This window comes from Microcaecilia unicolor, chromosome 2 (assembly GCF_901765095.1).
Source record: "Microcaecilia unicolor chromosome 2, aMicUni1.1, whole genome shotgun sequence".
Classification (NCBI taxonomy): domain Eukaryota; kingdom Metazoa; phylum Chordata; class Amphibia; order Gymnophiona; family Siphonopidae; genus Microcaecilia; species Microcaecilia unicolor.
In genome coordinates this window covers 102,438,420-102,461,043 of record NC_044032.1, presented here as the reverse complement: position 1 = coordinate 102,461,043, position 22,624 = coordinate 102,438,420, and the positions used below count along the sequence as shown (strand labels likewise).

The 22,624-nt window shown below is 44.3% G+C and overlaps 1 protein-coding gene across 5 annotated transcripts in view; it reads left to right on the top strand.

Moving 5' to 3' along the window:
• ELOVL7 (ELOVL fatty acid elongase 7) overlaps positions 1-22,624 on the top strand; it is a 116,159-nt gene that overhangs the window by 5,250 nt on the left and 88,285 nt on the right. The window contains exon 1 of one of the 5 annotated variants that reach the window (XM_030193163.1): positions 4,418-4,501. The exons of the other annotated variants lie outside the window; for them this stretch is intronic. The gene's annotated coding sequence lies outside the window, so the exon portion shown is untranslated. Of the gene's footprint in view, positions 1-4,417; positions 4,502-22,624 lie in introns of those variants that run through there. 5 annotated transcript variants of the gene reach the window in all.

The following is a 22,624-nucleotide window of genomic DNA, read 5'->3' as shown; positions in this document are numbered from 1 at the left end:
GGGAGATTGTCACCTTCATGGCTTCCTTAACAAAGAAGGCCCACATTTATCCAAAACAAAGTTCAATATTTAAAAGCATCATATACAAGGGGTGGAGCAGATTAGGGCCTTAAAACTTAATTGGGGAGGGCATAAGGCTAAAGATTTGCCTAGGGCACAGGATAGCTTACACTGGCCCTGCTTCCCCCATGCTGAGCTTCTCCCTTCCCCTGCAAAGCCTGCCCCCTCCCCTTGTGACTACTGCCACTGCTCTACCTCCACCTGGGCCTGCAGCACTAAAAGTGTGTTGGGCTGTTGATCACATGTGCATGCTCAACGCTTGCTGCATCCCAACTTTTCTCATGCAGACTTCCTGTTTTTTAAAAGGTATCAAGACATGCCAGATCTTGAGCATGTGCTTATGTTCAAAGGCCCCAGGCTTACTGCTTTCCAGTGTCGCTGTTCTGCTGTGCTTCCCTAGGCAGGTGTATGATCTGCCTAGTGGTAGGACTAGCCCTGGAGGTGTGCTAGAACAAACTGACGAGAAGCAATTTGTCTGGATTCTGATATTTATTCTAGAATTTTAAAGGAACTCCAAAATTCAAAGGAATTCAAAATTGTGGACCTGTATATAGCAACTTAAAATTTATCACTCAAATCAGTTCCTGAAGGCTGAAGGGAAGCCAACGTGATCAGGTGAGGTAAATACAAACTGGTGAAAAGCTATTCTTAAGAATAAAATTACTAGTCATATGGATAAACATGGCTTAATGGGGAAGAGGTAACACAGCCTTAGAAAAGTAAGGTTGTATTTTACTGATAGAATTCTTTGAAGGTATGAATAAGCACATGCTTATTCACAAGTTCATGTATTCTGGTTTTTGGAAGACATTTGACAGTCCCTAATGACGGGACTTATTAGAAGGCTGAAAGATAGGAGGTGATGCCTTTCTGTGGATTGACCGCTGGGAAAAAGATAGGATTTCTTATGAAGCAAGCAAAATGATCTGCGTGGTCAAGCAATTGATTTTGTGGTGCAGTGCCAGATATTACATTTACATACCTTTGCCTATTGAAGAATAAGATATTGTGAGTACGTACAATTAAAGATAATTGAGTTAGTAATTGACACTAGCCACTGAGAGAGAGTGCAACACTAAAATAAAAACATATATACATTTATACAAGTTTTTTTTTTAAATTCATGATTAGCACATTCTAATTTAAGAACATAAGAATAGCCATACTGGTTCAGATCAATGGTCCATCTAGCCCAGTATCCTTTCAACAGTGGCCAATCCAGGTCACAGCTACCTGGTAGAAACCCAATTAGTAGCAGCATTCCATGCTACTAATCCCGGGGCAAGGCGTGGCTTCCCCCATGTCCATCTCAATAAGACTATGTACTTTTCCTCCAGGAACTTGTCCAAACCTTTTTTTAAACATAGATACGCAGACCCTGTAACCACATCCTCCGGCAGCGAGTTCCAGAGCTTAACTATTCTTTGAGTAAAAAAAATATTTTCTCCAATTTGTTTTAAAAGTATTTCCATGAGTGTTCCCTGGTCTTTGTACTTTTTGAAAGAGTGAAGAATCGATTCACTTTTACTCACTCTGCACCACTCTGGATTTATAATATAAGAATATAAGTGGTGCCATACAGGGACACACCAAAGGTCCATCAAGCTCAGCATCCTGTTTCCAACAGTGGCCAATCCAGGTTACAAGTACCTAGCAAGATCCCACAACAGTACAATACATTTTATATAGCTTATCCTAGAAATAACCAGTGGATTTTCCCCAACTCTATCTTAATAATGGCATATGGACTTCTTTTAGGAAGTTATCCAAACCTTTTTTTAAACCCCACTAACTTACTGCTTTTACCACATTCTCTGACAACGAATTCCGGAGTCTAGTTCCATGTTGAGTGAAGAAATATTTACTCCGATTTGTTTTAAATTTACTACTTTGTAGCTTTATTGCATACCCCCTAGTCCTAGCATTTTTGGAAAGAGTAAACAAGCGGTTCATGTCTACCCGTTCAGCTCTGCTCATTATTTTATATCCCTCCATCATATCTCCTTTCAGCCGTCTTTTCGCCAAGCTAAAGATCCCTAGCTGCTTTAGCCTTTGCTCATAGGGAATTCATCTCATCCCTTTTATCATTTCCGTCACCCTTCTCTGTATCTTTTCTAATTCCAGTATATCTTTTTTGAGATGTGGTGACCAGAATTGCAAACAGTATTCGAGTTGCGGTCGCACTATGGAACAATATAAAGGCATTATAGTGTCCTCGTTTTTATTTTCCATTCATTTCCTAATAATACCTAACATTCTGTTTGCTTTATTAGCTGCTGCCTCTGCACACTGAGCAGAGGGTTTCAACACCTGGATCCCAGTCCTGGTCGGTGACTCCTAATGTGGAACCTTGCATCACGAAGCTATAGTTCAGGTTTCTCTTTCCCATATGCATCACTTTGCACTTGCATTAAACAACATTTGCCATTTGAATGCCCAGTCACCCAGTCTTGTAAAGGTCCTCTTGCAATTTTTCACAATCCTTTTGCGATTTAACAACTTTGAATAACTTTGTGTCATCAGCAGATTTAATTATCTCACTAGTTACTCCCATCTCTAGATCACATATAAATATGTTAAAAAGCAGCGGTCCCAGCACAGACCCCCTGAGGAACCCCACTACCTACCCTTCTCCTTTGAGAATACTGACCATTTAACCATACTCTCTGTTTTCTATCCTTTAACCAGTTTTTAATCTATAGAAACCCTACCTCCTATCCCATGACTTTCCAGTTTCCTCTGGAGTCTTTCATGAGGTATTTTATCAAATGCCTTTTGAAAATCCAGTTGCACAGTATCAACTGGCTCACCTTTATCCACATGTTTGTTCACCCCTTCTAAGAAATGTAGTAGATTGATGAGGCAAGATTTTCCTTCACTAAATCCATGTTGGCTTTGTCTCATTAATCTATGCTTTTGCTCTATAATTTTGTTCTTTATAATAGTCTCTTCTGTTTTGCCCAGCACTGACATTAGGTTTATCGGTCTATAATTTCACAGATCACCTCTGGAAACCTTTTTTTCTTTTTAATCAGTGTTACATTGGCCACCCTCCAATCTTCTGGTTCCATGCTTGATTTTAAGGATACATTATATATTAGTAACAATATTTCTGCAAGTTCACTTTTCAGTTCTATCAGTACTCTGGGATGAATATCATCTGGTCCCGGCGATTTGCTACTTTTTAATATTGTGTGCAGTTCTGGTCACCGCATTTCAAAAAAGATGTAGAATTAGAAAAAGTACAGAGAAGGGCAATGAAAACATAAAGGGGATGGGACGACTTTCCTATGAGGAAAATCTAGGGCTCTTCAGCTTTCCAAAAATACAAGGACTAGGTGACATGCAATGAAGCTACTAAGTAGTAATTTAAAAACAAATCCGAGAAAATATTTCTTTGCTCAACCTGTAATTTAAACTTAAATTTGTTGGCAGAGAATGTGATAAAAGCAGTTAATTTTAGCAAGGTTTAAAAATGGTTTAGACAGCTTCCTATAAGAAAAGTCCATAAGCCAATATTAAGGTGGATTTTGGAAAATCAACTACTTAATTCTGGAATGAGCAGCATAAAATCTGTTTATTATTTGGTATCTTGCCAGTTACTGATCTGGATTGGCCACTATTGTAAATAGGATACTGGGCTTGATGGATTTTTGGTGTGTCTCAGTATGGCAATGCTTGTGCTCTTATGTCTGTTGAGATCTTCTGTGATGGATAATAGCACTGTCTTGGATTTTTCATCAGTTGTGTGGACCTTGGATATTTGCTTCATTTGCTCTTCTATAGACTATTGCAGTTTTCTGGTGGTCTGCATTTTTTTTTTAAAGTTGGACTTGTGAACATGTTTACAAGGTATTTACTAGCCCCCAGATGAATTTATTAATTGGAATATGTCAGTTTTTTCAACTGTGCTTCACTGGTATCTTTTGTTTGTTTCTCTTGCATTGCTGTACATGCAGCATGTGACGTTGAGGTTTCCAGTTCAGTCGTTTTATCTTCATTTCTCAATTACAGAGGTGTGGTCCCTTGTTTCATATTTGTTGAGGGTCTGTCTGTGTGTGTTGTGCATTTAACCAAGGTGTGGTATTCTCCCAGTGTTTGTTCCGTGTAGGGATGTGTAGCAGTCTGACTTGTTCTGTATTTTCAACAGGAAGTATATTGGTATTCTAGGGTGTTCACTATTTGTAGGTAGTGTTGTTACTATTTCAGTCCCGGACATTCTCTCTTTCAAGTCCCTGCTGCCCACAAGGTGCAAGCTGTGTAAGTGTGATGGTTGATGGCAGACCTTGAATAATGGGGTGAGGTTGCCATTCCAAGGCAATGGAGGCTTAAATGGCTTGTCTAAGGCCAGAAGGGGCTATGCTGGGATTATGAACTTTGGCCCTCTGATTCCCAGTCTGCTCTTCTAACCATTAGGCTACTCCTCTGCCCTGCCCCGGAGGTTAGTGCTGTTTTATTATGACAGGTTTTCTACAATATATAGAATATGCAGAGTTTGGTTACTGGAATTCTTTCTGTTATGTGAAGTATAATGATAGCATGTATGTACACGTGGCAGTTCTTTCTTTTGAGATGCAAACCCTGGTGTGGACAGGAGAAGGGTACAGCAGGAGGCTTGGCAAGGGACTTGGGGCATGGCATGAGGGCAGGAGAAGGGAGGGGCAACCCTCGAAGGCGCTGCCTGAATGAGCACATGAGCAGTAGGACAGCACTAGGAAAGAGCTAGAGAGTGCATGCAGTTGTGAATGTTTCTGTGTCTCTTAGGAGGACAGTCTCATATAAATATACCTTCCCTTTGAAAATCTGGGTTGGAATGGAGAAGTTCACAGGTACATATGTGCTTGCGCATATACTAAGTGATGGAAAGTTTTTAGCCCAGGGAATTTGCCCTGTTAACTGTTACTTAGGCAAATTCCTTTTAACACTGCCCTAATACTGCCTCCATTCTGCCTATATCCTTTTAGAAGCATCAATAAAAGCTAAGTATTTATTTTATTTGGGTTTTTTCAATTGTGAAGCTTTTTTCACATGTAAGACTTTATAAATGTACATCTTGGATACATTGCTCTTAAATACTCAGGCAGTCTAACCTTGGAATCTTTGGTTTGTACCAGATGTAATGGAGAAAGAAAATGACTTGCCCAGCTTTCCCAATTCTCAGCCCACTGCTGCAGAGCTGCCAAGCTACCCAGCTTCAGGAGGGAGACTTTTTTTTTTTTTTGCCAATCCTATTTTTGAACTTAGAACACTGAATTGGGGTATATTTGCAGTACCTGATACCACCAGTTGAAGTAAGCACTTCAGGTGTCATAACATACCAGGATTGGGTTGTGACCAGGGCTGCCGAGAGGGGAGGGGGTAGGGGGGGGGACAAAATTACCCGGGCCTCCAAGGGGAGCCCGGCGCCTGGGTCAGGCCGCCGGCGCTGCAGTCCTCGGTCTCACCTGCCTTCCTCCTCGGCTCCAGGCCCCCTGCACAGTGTTGCCAGGTGGAAAATTTTTTTCCCACCCAATCCAGCACAAAAACTGCCCAAAACCCGCCCAAACTCAAACCCCGCCCCTGACACCCCCACCCCCGCGTCATCACCCCCGCCTCCCCCGTCACCGGCCCCGCCTCCCCCGTCACCGACCCCGCCTCCCCCCGTCATCGGCCCCGCCTCCTACATCACTAACCCCGCCCAAAAACGTCACTAACCCCGCCCCCCGCGGCCGAAAAAGCCGCACAAAAAACCGCCCTGAAGCCCAAAAAACAGCCCAAAAAACCGCAACCCGCCGCGGGCAAAAATTTCCCGCAGCGGGTCGCGGAAAACCGCCCACCTGGCAACACTGCCCCTGCATTTGAAGCAGCAGTCACAGATCAACTCCCTTCAGGCCTTCCCTCCCTGTGTCCCGCCCTTGCGGAAACTGTAAGTTACATCAGACGAGGGAGGGAAGGCCAGAAGCGAGGCGATCTGCGACTGCCACTTTGAATGCAGGGGGCCCGGAGCCGTGGAGGCAGGCAGGTGAGACGGGGAGGGTGGGGGGGTAGCAGCAGCGGGAGGGCGGAGGCGGGGTGGCCTTGCCCCGGGCCTGGCCCAGTCTCTCGGCAACCTTGGTTGTGACCCTCTTGGAACTGTGTAAATTGGCAGCTGTCCAGCTCTAACCATTATGCCTCTCTTTGCATGTGCTTGTATAGTCCTCACTCGCAAACTATTACTGCTATCATACCTACAGCTAGGCTCTGCAGTTTCCTCTGCTACTTCTGGAGAGGTGAAATGTTTGTGGGGGATAGGGTCCCTGAGAGGGGGCCTAAAAATATGTTTGCCTAGGGCCAAATGTAGTGTTAAATCCGGCCCTGTGGTTACTTCTTCAGTACATTGCCTAAGCATGTTGTTTTGTTGTAATGTATGCTGGGTATTTCTTGTTGAAGGGTGGCAACTGGTGGTATATATAGGACATTATTTCTGCTTCGCTATCTATTTTTATACTCTCTTTCACTTTGTTTTACTGTAAGGCAGTTCTCAATCATTTCGTGGCTGTGACCCCATGATTGCAGCCAAATAAAATTGCGTGACCTCCCCCACTCCTGGAGGTGTAGAGTAATAATGTACCTATGGAGATTCCACCAAGGTTGTGACCCCCATTTGAGGGGGGTCCTGACTCACAGCTATGCTATAAGGTGTCATGGTTAGAGTACCATTCACAAATCAAAGTAATTTAGACACTAGTGCAATTTGCCAACCGTGGAAGGCGGCAGAACCCTTTTTGAAGCAGGACAGAAAGATGGCCAAGTAGATGAGAGAATTATAATAATATTTAAAAGTCAGGGAAAATCAAAAGGCTGAACATGGGAGTGCACACTTCACCCTGCTACATGGATTTAGATGGACAATTTTTTTTGTTACATTTGTACCCCGCGCTTTCCCACTCATGGCAGGCTCAATGCGGCTTACATATTGTATACAGGTACTTATTTGTACCTGGGACATTGTAGGGTTAAGTGACTTGCCCAGAGTCACAAGGAGCTGCCTGTGCCCCAGGACCAGAGTCCACCACCCTAACCACTAGGCCACGCCTCCACTCCACTCCTCCACTGACACATTGCTGTTCTTATTTTTATTATTGCATGTAAAGGTGTGATCAATGATTTACATTTATTCAAAACATTTATAATCCACTAAATGTTTTTTCCTTAATTGCACAAGAAAGCTAGATTAAATGATGACTTAACTAACTTTCCTACATTGCAAGGCATTTCAGTAGGAGAGCAGGATTTGAACATTTTTTTTTCTGATTCCCAGCCCACTGCTCCAACCACTAGGCCACAAAGAAGTTGCTTGATGCTTTTGTTTAAGCAATGAAAACAAAATCAGCTTTTAGATCAGCCTAGGAAGACTCACATTGACTGTTAGAAAGATGAGCAGGTGGAATGTGCCACAGGCAATGTCAGGGTGACAACATTGGGGAATGTTAATTGAATGTGAAGTAAGTGAGCTTGAGGGTTTGTACTGTTAGCAGGGAAATACACTTGTGAAGTATTGTGGGATGGGGTACTTGCAGAACCTGCTTGGCAGTTGTTGACTCTATTTCATGGACTGGCTGCCGATTTGTTTTGCATCTGCAAATCCCTGGTTTCTAGAGGAATGACCTCCCTTGAACTATCTGAGAATGCAACTATTTGACTTCATTTATTATGTATGTTTCACTGTCCACATATTGTGTTCTTAGCTGAAATCAATCAGCAAACAAATCTTTATCAAACAATACTAAGAGAGTGGTAATTAATGACCTGAAGGTTGTCCTGCTTGGTGCAACATATACAGCCTAGTATGAGTGACAGTAGTTATCTGCTGAATACTGGTCTGCATGACTGGATGGATGGAGGAGGTAGCAGAAAAGAGGGAGGATATCAAGTATCTGGGCTGAATACTTGATCTGTATATTTTTGCTCTACTTTGAAAACCCGTCGGTTTGGAGGTTGTTGAACTAGATTTGGGAAGTACTGGTTTAATTGTTGATCTTGACTGCAGCATTTCAAAAATAACTCTCATTCACCTCAAGCATTTAAGATTGGATTCCAACTTTTTATTACAGGTACCAATGTGAAATGTGCTATGTTACAGATCATGATTATTTTTGGTATGGCTTTTACATGGTGGAATGATCTCTCTAGGGAGTTTAGGATGGAAACGAGAGTTCAGCAAGTTTAGAAAATTAGTGGAAATGTATTTGTTTACCTTTACACTAGACTGGAGAAAAACCTGTGGAGAAGGGCTTAAAAAAATTTTTTTTTCCTAGAGATACTTGGGGGTACTGAGTACTGGCACCTTTTCCATTGCCTGATAAAATTGACCCATGGTCTCCAAGTATTAATGAAAGATCCCAGGTTCTGCATACCCAGTGCTGCCTTTTCATAGGTTCTGTGGCTGGTTGTTGGGTGCCTGGTTATTGTGGGGCGAGTCCCTCAGTCATCACTCCCTCCTGAAGAATGGGGTAGAAAAAATGCAGTGCTGTGGAGTTCTAGGGGGAAGGGCATGAACAAATTGGCTGGACTAGGTGTGCTAGGCATGTTCATTGTTTAACCAGGATTTGATGGTTTTATATATACTCGGTGAGGCTGGCTATGTATGTTCCTTTATATTTATGCAATTTTGATGTTTTTATGTATGTGTGGTTGTAAACTGCTTTGATTCAATACTGAGTGTTGCTGATAACAGTATATACGTGGATTACAGACAAAATGGTTTAGAGAAAGCATAGAGAAATGGTACAACAGACGTATGTAGATTCTAAAAGAGAGCTGGAAACAGTTACTTATCTTGTAGCTGACTTTGATGTTTTGATGGCAGAAACTTTCTACATAGAAAGGAAGAAGAGTGGCACAACTCATTCATTGTAAACATTATGACATTAATGTACCAGACAATCATTGGGATCATGACCCTAAGAGGACCATGGAGAATGAAGAAGTTCCTTAGCGTCAGTAGTAGACGAATCCAGGGACTTGTGGGTTGTAACCATCTACCAGCAGGTGGAGAGAATTCAGTTCAGCACTCTCTGACTTGTAGGACGGAATGTTCGTTGGTCTGTTAGTATTCTGTATCTCCAGCAGGCGGATGGACGGTCTCTCACAAGCTCCTGGTCTCATCTGATGGTGGTTTTTGTTCTGGGTCTCTTAGTTCAGTGGAGCTTTGTGGTGTGCGGTTGAACTGTGCTGGTTTAGGGGGTACGATACCAGGTCCCTCCCTCATCTTTCTCCTCTCGCCAGCCCTTCCTCCTTTCTCTTTCCTCACTAGAAAAAAACATTGGGACATAATTCTTTAAACCCCACAGCTTTGGCCGCAGGACAGATACTGATTTGGGTCAGTACAAAGTGCTTAGTAGTGGAGAGGGTGTGTGTGTGCTTCCAGCAGCATTGAGTTTGACAGGCAAGACTCCCAATGGCTGGCTCTCCCAGGGTGAGTGTATCATTAAATTTTCTTTCAACTTCAGAGCAGAAGTGGTTTTATTTTTGTTTTGTTTCTAATGGCTTCTGAAGTTGTTAACTGCTGCTTCTGCTGTGGAAGCAGAGAGCAGTGTCTGGGTGGCTGTAGAGGGTGCCCTGTTCAAGAAGGCCTCATTAGTTTGCCATCTAAGGGGTAGATGCACTAAAAAAAAACGAGCCATTAACGTGGGTTTTAAACTGGTTCTAGCCAGTTTAACATACAAGTAGTAAACCAGGACATGTACAAAAGGGCATTTTCTTGTCACGATAGCAGCTAACGAAAACGGAATGCAAACTATATTATAATGAGATGCGCTGCCATTGCAAACTATTATAATGAGATGCACTACCGTTTTCTGACCCCCTTACCGTGGAAAACCTAACGGGAGGTCTTCACCTCTCGTTGGGACTGCTGTGAGGGAATCGGAAAGGAAAAAAAAATGTCCAACAAGTGCTCAGCAGAGCAAGAGGGAAGGGAAAAAAAGAAAGCCAAGTGCTCGTCAGGGACGTCCTTCTAAAGTGCCTAACATGGACGTCCTTCAAGGACGTCCCTGACGAGCACTTGACTTTCTTTTTTTTTTTTTCCCTTCCGCCGCTCCCCCCTCCCCCATGCATTGAAATCACAGCTTCCCGCAGCCCTGCCCCCTCCACCCCCCTGAGGTCGAGGTCGCCGCCGCCGCTTCCCCCCTTCCAGCCGTCTGCCACTGGGCCGGGCCCTCACAGCGCCTCTCACCTGTGAAGGCGCTGCATCAGGCAACAGCAGATTGCTTCCCTTCGGGCCTCCCTCCTTCCCTCCCTGGCCCGCCCTCGTCTGATGTAAGTTATACGATGGCGGGACACAGGGAGGGAAGGAGGGAAGCCCGAAGGGAAGCGATCTGCTGTTGCCTGCTGCAGCGCCTTCACACGGAGGTGAGAGGCGCTGTGAGGGCCCGGCCCGGTGGCAGACAGGGTGGGGGGGCGGGTAGAAGGGGGGAGCGGCGACAACGACCTCAATCTCTGGGGGGGCGGTGCCCCAGGGCTGCGGGAAGCTGTGATTTCAATGCAGGGGGGGAGGGAGGGCGGCAGCGGAAGGGGGGGAAAAAAAAGAAAGCCAAGTGCTTGTCAGGGACGTCCATAAAGGACGTCCTTGGCAGGCGCAGAGCAGCCAGCATAACGCTTGGCTGCTCTGCGCATGCTCGACTGGCCGACTGTTTAACGATGGAATAGAGAATGCAAGTGAGCTACAACGAGCAGCTCATTTGCATTCCTTTTCCTTGATGCATGCCCGTTCCTTACAGATTCGCTAAGGGAATTGGTAAGGGAAGGGCTTAAATGATTTTTTAGTGCATCTTGGCCTAAGTCTCTTCCATGCATGAAGCTATGAAAGAAATCATCACTACTCAGTGAGTCTCCCCAGATGTTACCCTTCAAGTGGTGAAGGCTATGTTGTGTCTTTACTCTGCTTCCAACCTGAGCTGCCAACCTGAGCTGGAAAAGCTAAGTTTGCCTAAAGTGAATTCGTTTGTGGCAGCAGTTACCAAAAGAACACACTGTGATGCGTTAAGAGTTTACTTATAGTTCCAGAGTTAAATGCTGTTCCTAGGGAGTCATGTGATGCTAGGCTAGGGAGAGGTCGCCGAGGCCCCTGGAACAACATCTAACTCCCTGCCTCCCGAAACGGAGTTGCTGTGACCCACGACTGACACTTTGAAGCGGATCACGGTTGCAAAGAACTCCGGTGTAAACCGTAACTCTCAGAGATCATAATGACATCTAAACCGCAGCGCAAAGATGGAGCATGAGGGCGAGCTGGGAATGGCAAGATGGCGGATCCCGGCCCCTCGGGGGAAACAGTGAGCTCCGCTTGGGCGGCAGAAATTGCTGCAGAAGTCTCACAGCTCCTAGAGTCATCTGTAGATTTAAAGCTGCAAAAAATTTCAGAGAAGCTTGACAATGTAGATGGTAAATTGGAAGGTCTGCGAACAGATCTTACACAATTCCAGCAACAGCTCTCTGATTTAGAAGATCAGAGTTTGCAGCAAGAAGGACAAAATAAAGAATGGCAAAAGAAACTGACCCAGTTCGAGTCAAAACTTGAAGATTTGGAGAACAGGGCCAGGAGGAATAATCTGAGGCTCGTGGGGCTTCCTGAGACTATCAGGGAAGTGGAGTTGAGGGACTTCCTTGAATCCTGGCTGCCCAAGGTGCTGTGGCTGAAGAATCTGGAGAACGCATTGAAGATCGAGAGAGCGCATCATTTGGGGCAGCAGCGACAGGACTTACAACATCCCTGGGTAGTAATATGCAGAATATTGAACTTCGCTCACAAACAAGAAATTTTAAGAGCATGGCGTTCATCAGACAAAGTAAGCTATGAATCCAAGCCAGTACTGTGTTTCCAGGATTTTTCCACGGCGGTAGCGGCGCAGTGCAAGCAGTATGTGGAAGCCTGCTCGGAGTTATTTAAAAAGCGGGTGCGATTTGCTCTGTTATACCCAGCTAGATTGAGGGTCCATCATGGTGGGAAAGTTATGGTATTCACGTCTCCAACAGAAGCGTTACAGATGGCCAAGAGGATCGAAGGTGGAACAGAGTAGAAGGCAGAGGAGTCGATGGAGTCAAGTTAATGGTGAGCACCTGGAATATGGAGGTGATGATAGACCTGCATAAGAGGAAGTGTAGGAACCCTGGATAGGTGGACATATCAGGGGGACTAAACAGACTTTTTGAAAGACTGTTACAGGAGAGTCCAGATTACGTGATGGAGCAGATCCTATTAAAGTAGGGAAAGCTATCAAAATAAACATTAAGAGAGCTGTTTAAATTCAAGGTTGGGCTTTGAAAATGTTTAGAGTTGCCTTGTTTCATTGGTATTTTTATACTGTGTTTGCGGGAAGGGTTGCAAAAGTCATATATCAGTAGTGGGTAAGCATTATGTATAAGTGTGGAGGCGGTGGGGGGGGAGGGGAGGAGCGGGCACGTGACCAGTTCTCAAATGAGAACAACGCTAAGAGATGAATGGAAGGGGGGGGGGGTCAAGGGGAGACTCTGAGGCATATTTTCAAAGCACTTAGCCTTCCAAAGTTCCATAGGTTTCTATGGAACTTTGGAAGGCTAAGTGCTTTGAAAATATGCGCATCTGTTTATCAGGGAATGTTTAATAAGGTTTTTTTTTTTTTTATTTTGACAAGCGCTGGAGAAAGGTGACAGGGAAAAGAAAACGGAAGGGGGGGGGGCGTCTAAGGCTGGGGGACGCTCTATCAAGATGGGTACAGGTTTACAGAGCTTTCAGTAAAGATTACTGGGTCCAGTTAAATTGATTTCCTGGAACGTGGGGGGGGGGGGGGGGGGGTGTCTCCGCCAGTAAAACGTAAAAAGATTCTGCAGGCGCTGCGGAGACATGCGGCCGATATAGCGTTTCTCCAGGAGACACATCTGACCTCACAGGAACATAATAAATTTCAACAGGGCTGGGTGGAAAAAGTGGTAGGATCCCCGGCGTGTAATAAGAAAGCTGGGGTGCTAATCATGTTTCGCAAAGGGCTCCAGATGAAGGTCAAATTAGTAAAAAGGAGTTTGGAGGGTAGATATGTTTTAGTGGAAGTAGAGGGGACTCCATATGTTTTTTGCAACTTATATGCACCCAACGTATATGAGAAGAAATTTTATAATGAACTTATCGCATTGTTAAGTCCATATCAGGGGAATAACGTTGTTCTGAGGGGCGATTTTAATCTAGTGTTTGATCGCCTAATAGATAAAACAGGTCAGGGGGGCCCTGGGAAGAACCATTATTTGAGGGGGCTTCTGTTCTTGTGTTCCACTCTGGATCTGATAGATGTGTGGAGAACATTGCACCCCACGTGCAGGGATTATACTCACCTCTCGAGGGCTCACTCATCTATGTCTCGTATAGATTATTTGCTCATTTCTAGTCACCTGTTCCCCAGAACTCTGGAGGCGGAGATAGGGGTGAGTGAGATCTCGGATCATTCCTTTGTGTGGATACTGTTAGAAAGGGCAGGGGGGGAAGTCCTCACAGAGGGGTTGGAGTTTTCCGTTCGAGTTATACAGGGATGTGAAATTTCAGGAATTTTTGCAAGGGAAGTGGAAAGATTTTGAGTTTAATAACAGAGAACACATGGAGCAACCCGGATTATATTGGGGAAACAGCCAAAGCAGTCCTGAGAGGAGAAATCATTGCATATAGGGCCTGGTTGAGAAAAAGGAGGGACAAAGAGAGATTGAGATTGGAAAAAGAGGTGCGGCTCCAAAGGAGTAAATACGGGATATCTCAGACTGGTGCACAGAAACAGTTGTACTTAGCCTCCCAGAAGGAATTAAATGAACTTCTACACGAAAGGGCACTAAAATCTATTTTATATTACAAACATCAACTGTTTAGGCATGGGAACAAGGCAGGGGCATTGTTAGGTCGTTTGGCTCGAGGGAAAAGAGGCCCTACTAGAATAATGCAAGTGCGGGGCACAAGGGGAGACATGTTGAGGAGACTGCAGGAAATAGTAGAGGGGTTTCAGCAGTACTTTAAGGACATTTATAGGGAGCCTACAGAGATAATGTCAGCACAGTGTTTTTGGACAATGTGACCCTCCCGAGGATGTCACAGAGAAATGAGAAACTTCTTAGTGCCCCTATAGTGGAAGGGGAGCTGATTTTGGCAATGCAGCAAAGTGATATTCATAAAGCACCAGGCCCGGACGGGTTTAGTATGGCATTTTACAAATTAATACAAGAACAAGTGACAACCCCGTTGTTAAATTTGTTTAATTCGGTGGCAACTCAGGGGCCGGTGCCGGAAACATTCTGCACTGCTAAAATGATTGTCCTGCTGAAGCCGGGCAAGAACTCGGAGGATCTGGGGTCGTACAGACCAATATCCCTATTGAACTGCGATGCCAAGTTATATGCAAAAATACTGGCTAATCGACTGGCAAAGGTGCTCCCTGATTTGGTGGCGTCCCCACAGGTGGGGTTTGTGAAAAGCAGGTCAGTTGCCAGTAATGTGAGGGCGCTTATAGCATCATTGGAGCGGGTGGAGGAGCAGGAATTGCCTTCTCTGCTTGTTAGTTTCGAAGCAGAGAAAGGCGTTCGATCGAGTGGCATGGCGTTTCATGTTTGCTGTGTTGCATAAAATAGGAGTCGGGGAATTTTTTAGGTGGGCAGTAGAGGCCTTATATTCGAGCCCACAGGCGTTTATGTGGATTAACAGCGAGAGATCCGAGTTATTCCCGATTAGAAGGGGAGTGAGACAGGGCTGCCCTCTCTCGCCGCTACTGTTTGTTCTAGCATTGGACCCGCTGATTAGAGAGAGGGTCCAGAGGTGGAGGGAGTGACTTGAGGTTCATCTGAGTGTAAGGTGTCCACATTCACAGATGACATCCTAGTGCACATAACAAACCCCAAGAAATCCTTAGAAGCTTTATTGGAACTATTTCAGGAATATGGGGATTTCGCAGGGTTCCGAATTAATTTCTCTAAATCTCTGGCCTTGACGGCTAGGGAGAGTGTGAAGAGAGAATGTGGGGAGGGTTTCCCCTTAAAATGGGCCACGAGAGATCTTACTTGGGTGTGCAGATAGCCATGAAAACTTCGGCATTCTACTCTCTGAATCTCACCAGGTTACTAGACCAAATGAGAGACAGGCTGCGTAAATGGGCAGTTCTGCCACTTACGATGCACGGGCGGGTTCAGTTGTTTGGTATGGTTGAACTACCCAGATGGCTATATGTGTTTCAGGTCCTCCCGCTGCATCTAAGTGCTAAAGATATTACACAGTTTTATAGATATTTGAGCAACTTCATCTGGCAGGGGGAAAAGTCTAAGATGCCGATGAAGTTCATGGTGGGTCCATGGAAGATGGGGGGGCATGGGTATCCCAAATATTAAACGCTATAATCAAGCATGCCTCCTGAGACATCTGGGGGACTGGCTGCTGGATAGATGGGACTACACGCCCCGGGAGATGGAACAAGATTTCTTTGCACCTTTCCTTTTATATTACTTGCTGCATGGCTCACGACGAGAGGTGCCAGGTAATCTGAAAAGTAGTCTATTATTGGGTCCATTGCGGGAAGTTTGGAAAGAGTTAAATAGATACTGGGGCATAGAAGCAGACATATCTGATCTCCTACCGTTGCAAGGTAACCCCCAATTCTCACCTTGATCTGAGAACAAAGTGTTCCGTAGCTGGGCGGCCTTAGGAATCACGAGAGTGGAACATGTCCTGGGGTCGCAGGGAAGTTTATTAAGTCTAGGGGCTCTAGGAGTGGGGATAGATTTTAGACACAAGTTTGCATATCAGCAACTGAAACATTATGTTCAGACCTTGAACCCGAGAAAGTTGAGAAATGGGCATGGGAGGAAAGTCAGGGATTTTTTTTCGGCGGTGCCAGGAGAGAGATTATCGGTCTCAGGAATCCATAAGATTTTGTGGACACTGGGGCTGAAGAAGGATATGACAGCCATAACAGCTCGCTGGGCGGTGGATTTGAAGAGACCCAATTTGGAGATAGACTATATCAAATTAATATCTCGGATCCCGGGGATATCGGTCAACGCTCAGCTTAGAGAATGTCAATATAGAATTTTATGTAGGGCATATATGACCAAATCTCAAGTGTTTAAAATGGGGGGGGGGGGGGGGGGGGGGGGTGCCGGATCCACTGTGTTCTAAGTGTAAAAGGACAGAGAGCACACTCTTTCACTGCCTCTGGGAATGCCACTACATAAAAACCTATTGGGAGGAGATACTCGCATATTTAGGAGGTCTGGTGCGGTCCCGGATCAGTTTCACTCTGATGGGGATTTTGCTAGATAAATACGAACTTTTTGTTCTCCTACATAGAGGGCAGAAACAATTTATACGTAAGGCCTGCATATTAGGAAAGAAACTGATCCTGACCAAGTGGCTAGATGAGTCTCCCCCAGACTATTGGCAATGGAGAAATAGGCTGCATGATCTTTTGTGGCATGAGAGGAAGGCGGTGGGACCCTCCCCCAGGGGGAGAACTCGATTTCTGGAAATTTGGAGGCCTTATATACAATCTCTGTCACCAAAAGCGCGCAGCTTGATACTAAATGGATTTTGAAAGGTTTTTTTTTTCCTCTTTCCTGTCTCCTTATTCTTTCTTATTGTGAAGGAGGGAGGGTTTTATTTTGAGTATTCTTTGGGATATGTAGCTCCACTGAGCAGGACGTCCACCTCCTAGAGAAGTTTGTTCCGCGTTGCGGGGTGGGCATCGGGTCTGGTAGATCCTCGGGAGGCTATAAGAAAACAAGCTTCCTGTGAAGTAATAAATGCCAACTCGCCAGATCATACGGAGCATCATCCAGAGGGGGCTAAGTGGGAGCTGTCCCTTGAAATATCTATATTGTAGTTATAGATTAATCGCAGAGGTGGACGCTATGATAACTACCATATTTCACTAGTTGTCTCGGGGGGGGGGGGGGGGGGTAAGAGGGGCAGGAGGGGAGACTGAGGGGAAGATAAGTTGAATGTTACCAGTTCCCGGGATCACAGGGAGGGAGGGAAGGGTGGGGGAGGGAGGGAGGGGTAACTGTTAATACTTTGATGACGGCATGTAGTTAAATGTTCTCATTGAGCATCTCAACATAATCGTGCTTCTGTATATCTAGATTGAACTATGACAGAAATATTTTTATGTAAAGCCTTGGGTTCATGTTTCTTAAATAGAAGGGTATTATGTTCCATGTTATGGGGAGAAGAGAGGGGTGGGGTTTCTAAAGTAAGCCAAAAAACTTTTGCTGATAAGGCATAAAAATACAAACTTTTTGTTTCAGTTACAGGGTTGGTGGGGGGGAGGGAGGGGAGAAAAGTGTAAACTCCTGATGATAGAAGTTAATGACGTATTCATATACGCATGTAATGTTAATTTAATTGTCATATATTGAACTTTATGAGTATGTTTAACATGTTGAATCTTCAATAAAAACTGTTGAAACATAAATGCTGTTCCTAGTGTGGGAGCCAGTAAACAGCAGATCAAGGAGGAGGTGATCCACCAAGGTGGGTGAACACTAACTCCCACGAGAAATCAACAGACAAAGGAAAGTGGACCAATGACTCCAGGGAAACGGGATACTGGTGTACAGAGTACCACTTTATTCACAGACTCGACACAGTACCGTGTTTCGGCCACAGGCCTGCTTCAGGAGTCTTAAATGATTCTGGTACTTAGCTTCGATCTGACGGTAGGTAAATTGGTCTTTAGAAAGACCCTTGGAGATTTGATACGTCGCTCTGTAGTCCGTTTACTACTGACCAGCAGTTCACACGCTGTTCCTGTCTTCCTTGTTCCCTCTCTCTCTTTCTTTCCTCTCCTAGCCTATTTTCCCTTTTGTCTTTGCTTACTCCATAGTCCCCCTGTACTCATCCTCTCTCTGATTCTCATTCCTCACCAGCCCCTGCTCCTTCCTTGTAACTCGGCCCTTCCTGATGTTTAGGCCATTTTCTTCTTACCCCCTGCCCAACTTCCTGTGCCTCCTCTTTAGCTTATCTCCAGTCTCATTTCCATATCTAGCCCATTTTCTGTGGCCTCCATAGTCCATCTCTTACCACTGCTTCCTGTACCCCAGCCTCTTGATATTTCATACCGTCTCAAACTTGCCTCATCCCTTCCTCTCTCTTTCTCACATGCATGACTCCCCCCCCCCCCCCCAACCCCCGAGATGATGCTTTTCCTCTTCAAGCTTTCAAGTTTTATTTATATTGATACACTGCCTGTCAGCACACCTTCACAGCAGCATACAATAAAACAGCTTAAATCACAGAGAAATAGAGGTGTGGATTTACATTCTCTAGGGTGGGAACAGGAGAGAAACTGTGGATTCTATGCTCCAGATTAGTTTCAGCATCCATCTCTTCAATGTTTCGAAGTTGATTAGAGACACTTTGCAGATTAACCTAAATAAGAATACTTTCTGGCCTTTCCTTAATCCCTGATAGGGAGGGGAGGGAGAGGGTAAGCTTCCTATTTCTCTTTCTCCCTCTTAGAAATTCTTCTTTTCATTTTTCCCCTTCCTCTTTCTGTAAGCACCCCCTCACTAGAAATTAGAAGCTGACTGAAACCAGCCCGGCCGCCCTCTTAGAACCCACCCGTGTGCCCCAGGACCCACCTTAAACCCTGGAGGTCTAGGCTGCCATTTTGACGGCAGGGGCAGGAGTGGCTGAGGATTACTTCTGCCCCAGGTAGGCCAGTAGACCACCAGTGTTTAAGGCAGGGTGGTGGTGGGGTTACAGGGAGGGAAGGACACAATCTGAAGTTTGAAACTGAAATGAGGCTGAATACAGATTTCGGGCTGGTTTTGGTACTGAAACTGATTGTCAGCTTCTATAAAGACTATTCATTCTTCCACATGGTGTCTTCTCCCCATTATCACACCCATTTACTTGATGCTCCCCCCCCCCCCCGCCCCGACTAACTGTTTCTTTCCCCCTTCCCTTGGCATCTGATGATGCATTAATAAAACATCATCTGCTGCATTTGAACCAGTGTCATGATAAGAGCTGCAAAATCTCAGTTCTTGTCACAAGGCTGGCCATGCAGCAACAGGAGATGATGTTGCTTTAATGGCGACTCCTGCTGCTGACAGAAGGAGAGTGTGCTGCACTACACCAGACATGATAAGCTCCTTTAGTGAGAGTGGAGGAGATGAGGATCTCTAGCTGAATGTGGGAGCTATGGGAGTCTCCAGCTGAATGCAGGAGACTTGGTATAGACATTGCTTGCTTTGGGCTCAAGTATAGATGGTAGGCAGCTAAGGACAAAATCTAGAGTGAGTTCTTTGAACCAGATCTGTGAAACCATAAGGAAATTACAGAACTGACTCAGCCCCTCTCAGCAGTGACAGAATTCATGTCCATAAGCAGTGTTTGAACTCTGGGTGTTTCTAAAGCAGTCTGAAAAGATCTGTTGGGAGCTGAAGGGGAACCAAGGAGGATGCTAAAAGTGCAGTTGGGTTGCAAAACCCACATTACTCTTAGCCCCTGAGCCCCAGGGATTACAGCAGTCAAATGTTAAACTGCTACCAAGTTTCAAACAAAGAGAAAGATATTTGACTGTTTTGCACCAAGAAGGCTCCTCTGAAACCAGAGTTCAGCCTCTCTTCCTGCCCCCCCCCCTGCCTAAAGCCAGAGAAATCACAAAGGGACTCCAGTAAAACTCGCCAGTAAAAGAAGGTGAAAAGTACAAATCGTCCCCCAGAATTTAGAGTAGGAAAGACTAGGTCTAGGTGGTATATAAATAATGAAAATAAATACACAAGTGCCATCTGGAGCTATTTAACCTAGGAAGAAACTACTGTCTAGTGCAGGGCTCTGCAAGGTGTTTTTTTTTTCCCCTCCTATGTTACACAGTGACCGCATGTTTTGGGAAGCTCTCGCCGCAAGTAAAGCATAAATCAATATTAAAGTTCTCAAGGAACTGCCTAAGAAAAAAAAAACCAACTTATTTCATTGGGCTCCGCCCGTCTGAACTGTGTACGTACTTTGCAGAGTATTTGTACTTTTTTTTAATGTATTTTTTTCCCCTTTCCTCAGCTCTTTTGGCTGCCAGCTATTGCCGCAGGATAAGTGGTTCAAGACAACACTACAGTCCTTCATAAATGCAGCAGGGCTAGTGTATATATTGAAACTAATCATGCATAATATTAATCTCACTGCTTATATTTTTGCAAACATTTTCTATGCTATGGTGTATAGTGAAGTTAATAAGTATATGCCAGTAGAGGTGGCTTGTTGAATAATGTCTATCCTCTGGTAAAGTCTGGTGTTCAAAGGGGTTAGTCTTGGAGGTAATGCCTGCTGTAGGGCAGAAAAGGGGGTACTAAGGGTTACAGTAGTGTTAAATAGTGGCTGTTTGAGAAACCAGTTATTGCTGGAAAATTCAATACAATGAAGTCCATAAATAAACATATCTAATCCTTCCCATCTTTTGTGTGTTTGTTTTTTTTGTCACCTGTTAAATTTGTTCCACCACCTCCCTCTCTCTCCACAGTTCTTGTACATTCTATACTTGTAAGTTTATCATTAAAGGAATTGCAGTGTGAATCCATGGTTCATTCAGTTGGAGCCAGTCTTGAACAATTCTCAATGTTAACCATTTCCCTACTCATGGCATGTACTGAACAGAAGGTAATCCATTTGACTTTAAGGATGTGCATTTGTTAATGCCCTAAAAATAATTAGTGGAAGCAAAATTGCTCAACACTTACAAATTAATATAAGTGCAATTGATTTGCATGTGATGATTTTATTAAAATGAATTCAATACACATCAAGCCTGAAATTAAGGTAAAATCCAGAAATGAATACAAAATGTATTGTCTGTACATAGTCCCTACAATAGCTCTATTTCCATGTGAATGCTGCTAACAACCTTTCCCTCCCATCTCTCATGTCATGCTGTTTTCTCTGCCCACCACTCTTATAAGAAATTAAGTTTTTACAACTTCCAGTTATAGCTATATGCAGAGCACATGTTCAAGTTGGGATGCACATACAGAACCTAGGCAAGGTCCATGGTACTGTTCTTTACCTGCTGTCACTATAGATGCTGTACAAGCTGCAAATAATAAAAACAGATATTGATCAGGAAAAGAAGCAGAGCTGAAGACATCCTGAATGGAGGATTGTTACCACAGAGGTTGCTAGAGTCTAGCAGTGGAATCCTATATAGTACTAAGAATGTTAGAAATGCTATATTGAGTCAGATGAGTTGCCCATTGAGTGCAGAATCTAGTTTACTTGAAAAATATACCCAACAGATCCTAATGGGCAATGCAGTCCTTATTAATACTAAGTTACTGTCAGTAAGATGTGTTCCCCAAACATAGCTGACTAATATTTGTTTATAGTCCTGTTGTACTGAATTTGTTACTCTTAAAATCCATCTATGCTATTAGCTTATCTCAGCTAACAAATTCCAGTTTGTGTGTTGGCTTAAAACATAAATTCTTAAATTTTTTTCTAGGAAGAAGATGCCTTTAATTGAACTAACTCAGAATAGCTGAGTAGCTTTGAGGAGCTATAGTTTTTTTCATCAAATCTGATGAATTAGCACGGGTAGGCTGAGGTTTAATATTAATCAGCTAGGACTTTGGCAGTTTTTTTATTGACCTGGTGGAGAGAGGTTATTTATTTATTTGTTACATTTGTAGCCCACATTTTCCCACTTATTTGCATGCTCAATGTGGCTTACATAGTACCGTAAAGGCGTTCGCCAATTCCAGTATGAACAAATACAGTAATTATAGCTACGTGATGCAAGGTTCCACGTTAGGAGTTACGGACCAAGAAAGGGATCTGGGTGTTGTCGTTGATAGTACACTGAAATCTTCTGCTCAGTGTGCTGCTGCGGCTAGGAAAGCGAATAGAATGTTGGGTATTAGGAAAGGTATGGAGAACAGATGTGAGGCTGTTATAATGCCGTTTTATCGCTCCATGGTGCGACCGCATCTTGAGTATTGTATTCAATTCTGGTCACCACATCTCAAGAAAGATATAGTAGAATTGGAAAAGGTGCAGCAAAGGGCGACAAAAATGATAGCGGGGATGGGACGACTTCCCTATGAAGAAAGACTAAGGAGGCTAGGGCTTTTCAGCTTGGAGAAGAGACGGCTGAGGGGAGATATGATAGAGGTATATAAAATAATGAGTGGAGTGGAACAGGTGGATGTGAAGCTTCTGTTTATGCTTTCCAAAAATACTAGGACTAGGGGGCATGCGATGAAACTACAGTGTAGTAAATTTAAAACAAATAGGAGAAAACGTTTCTTCACCCAATGCATAATTAAACTCTGGAATTCGTTGCCGGAGAACGTAGTGAAGGCGGTTAGCTTGGCAGAGTTTAAAAAGGGGTTGGACGGTTTCCTAAAGGACAAGTCCATAGACCACTACTAAATGGACTTGGGAAAAATCCACAATTTCGGGAATAACTTGTACAAAATGTTTGTACGTTTGGGTAGCTTGCCAGGTGCCCTTGACCTGGATTGGCCGCAGTTGGGGACAGGATGCTGGGCTCGATGGACCTTTGATCTTTTCCCAGTATGGCATTACTTATACACTTATGTGGTTGAATAAGGT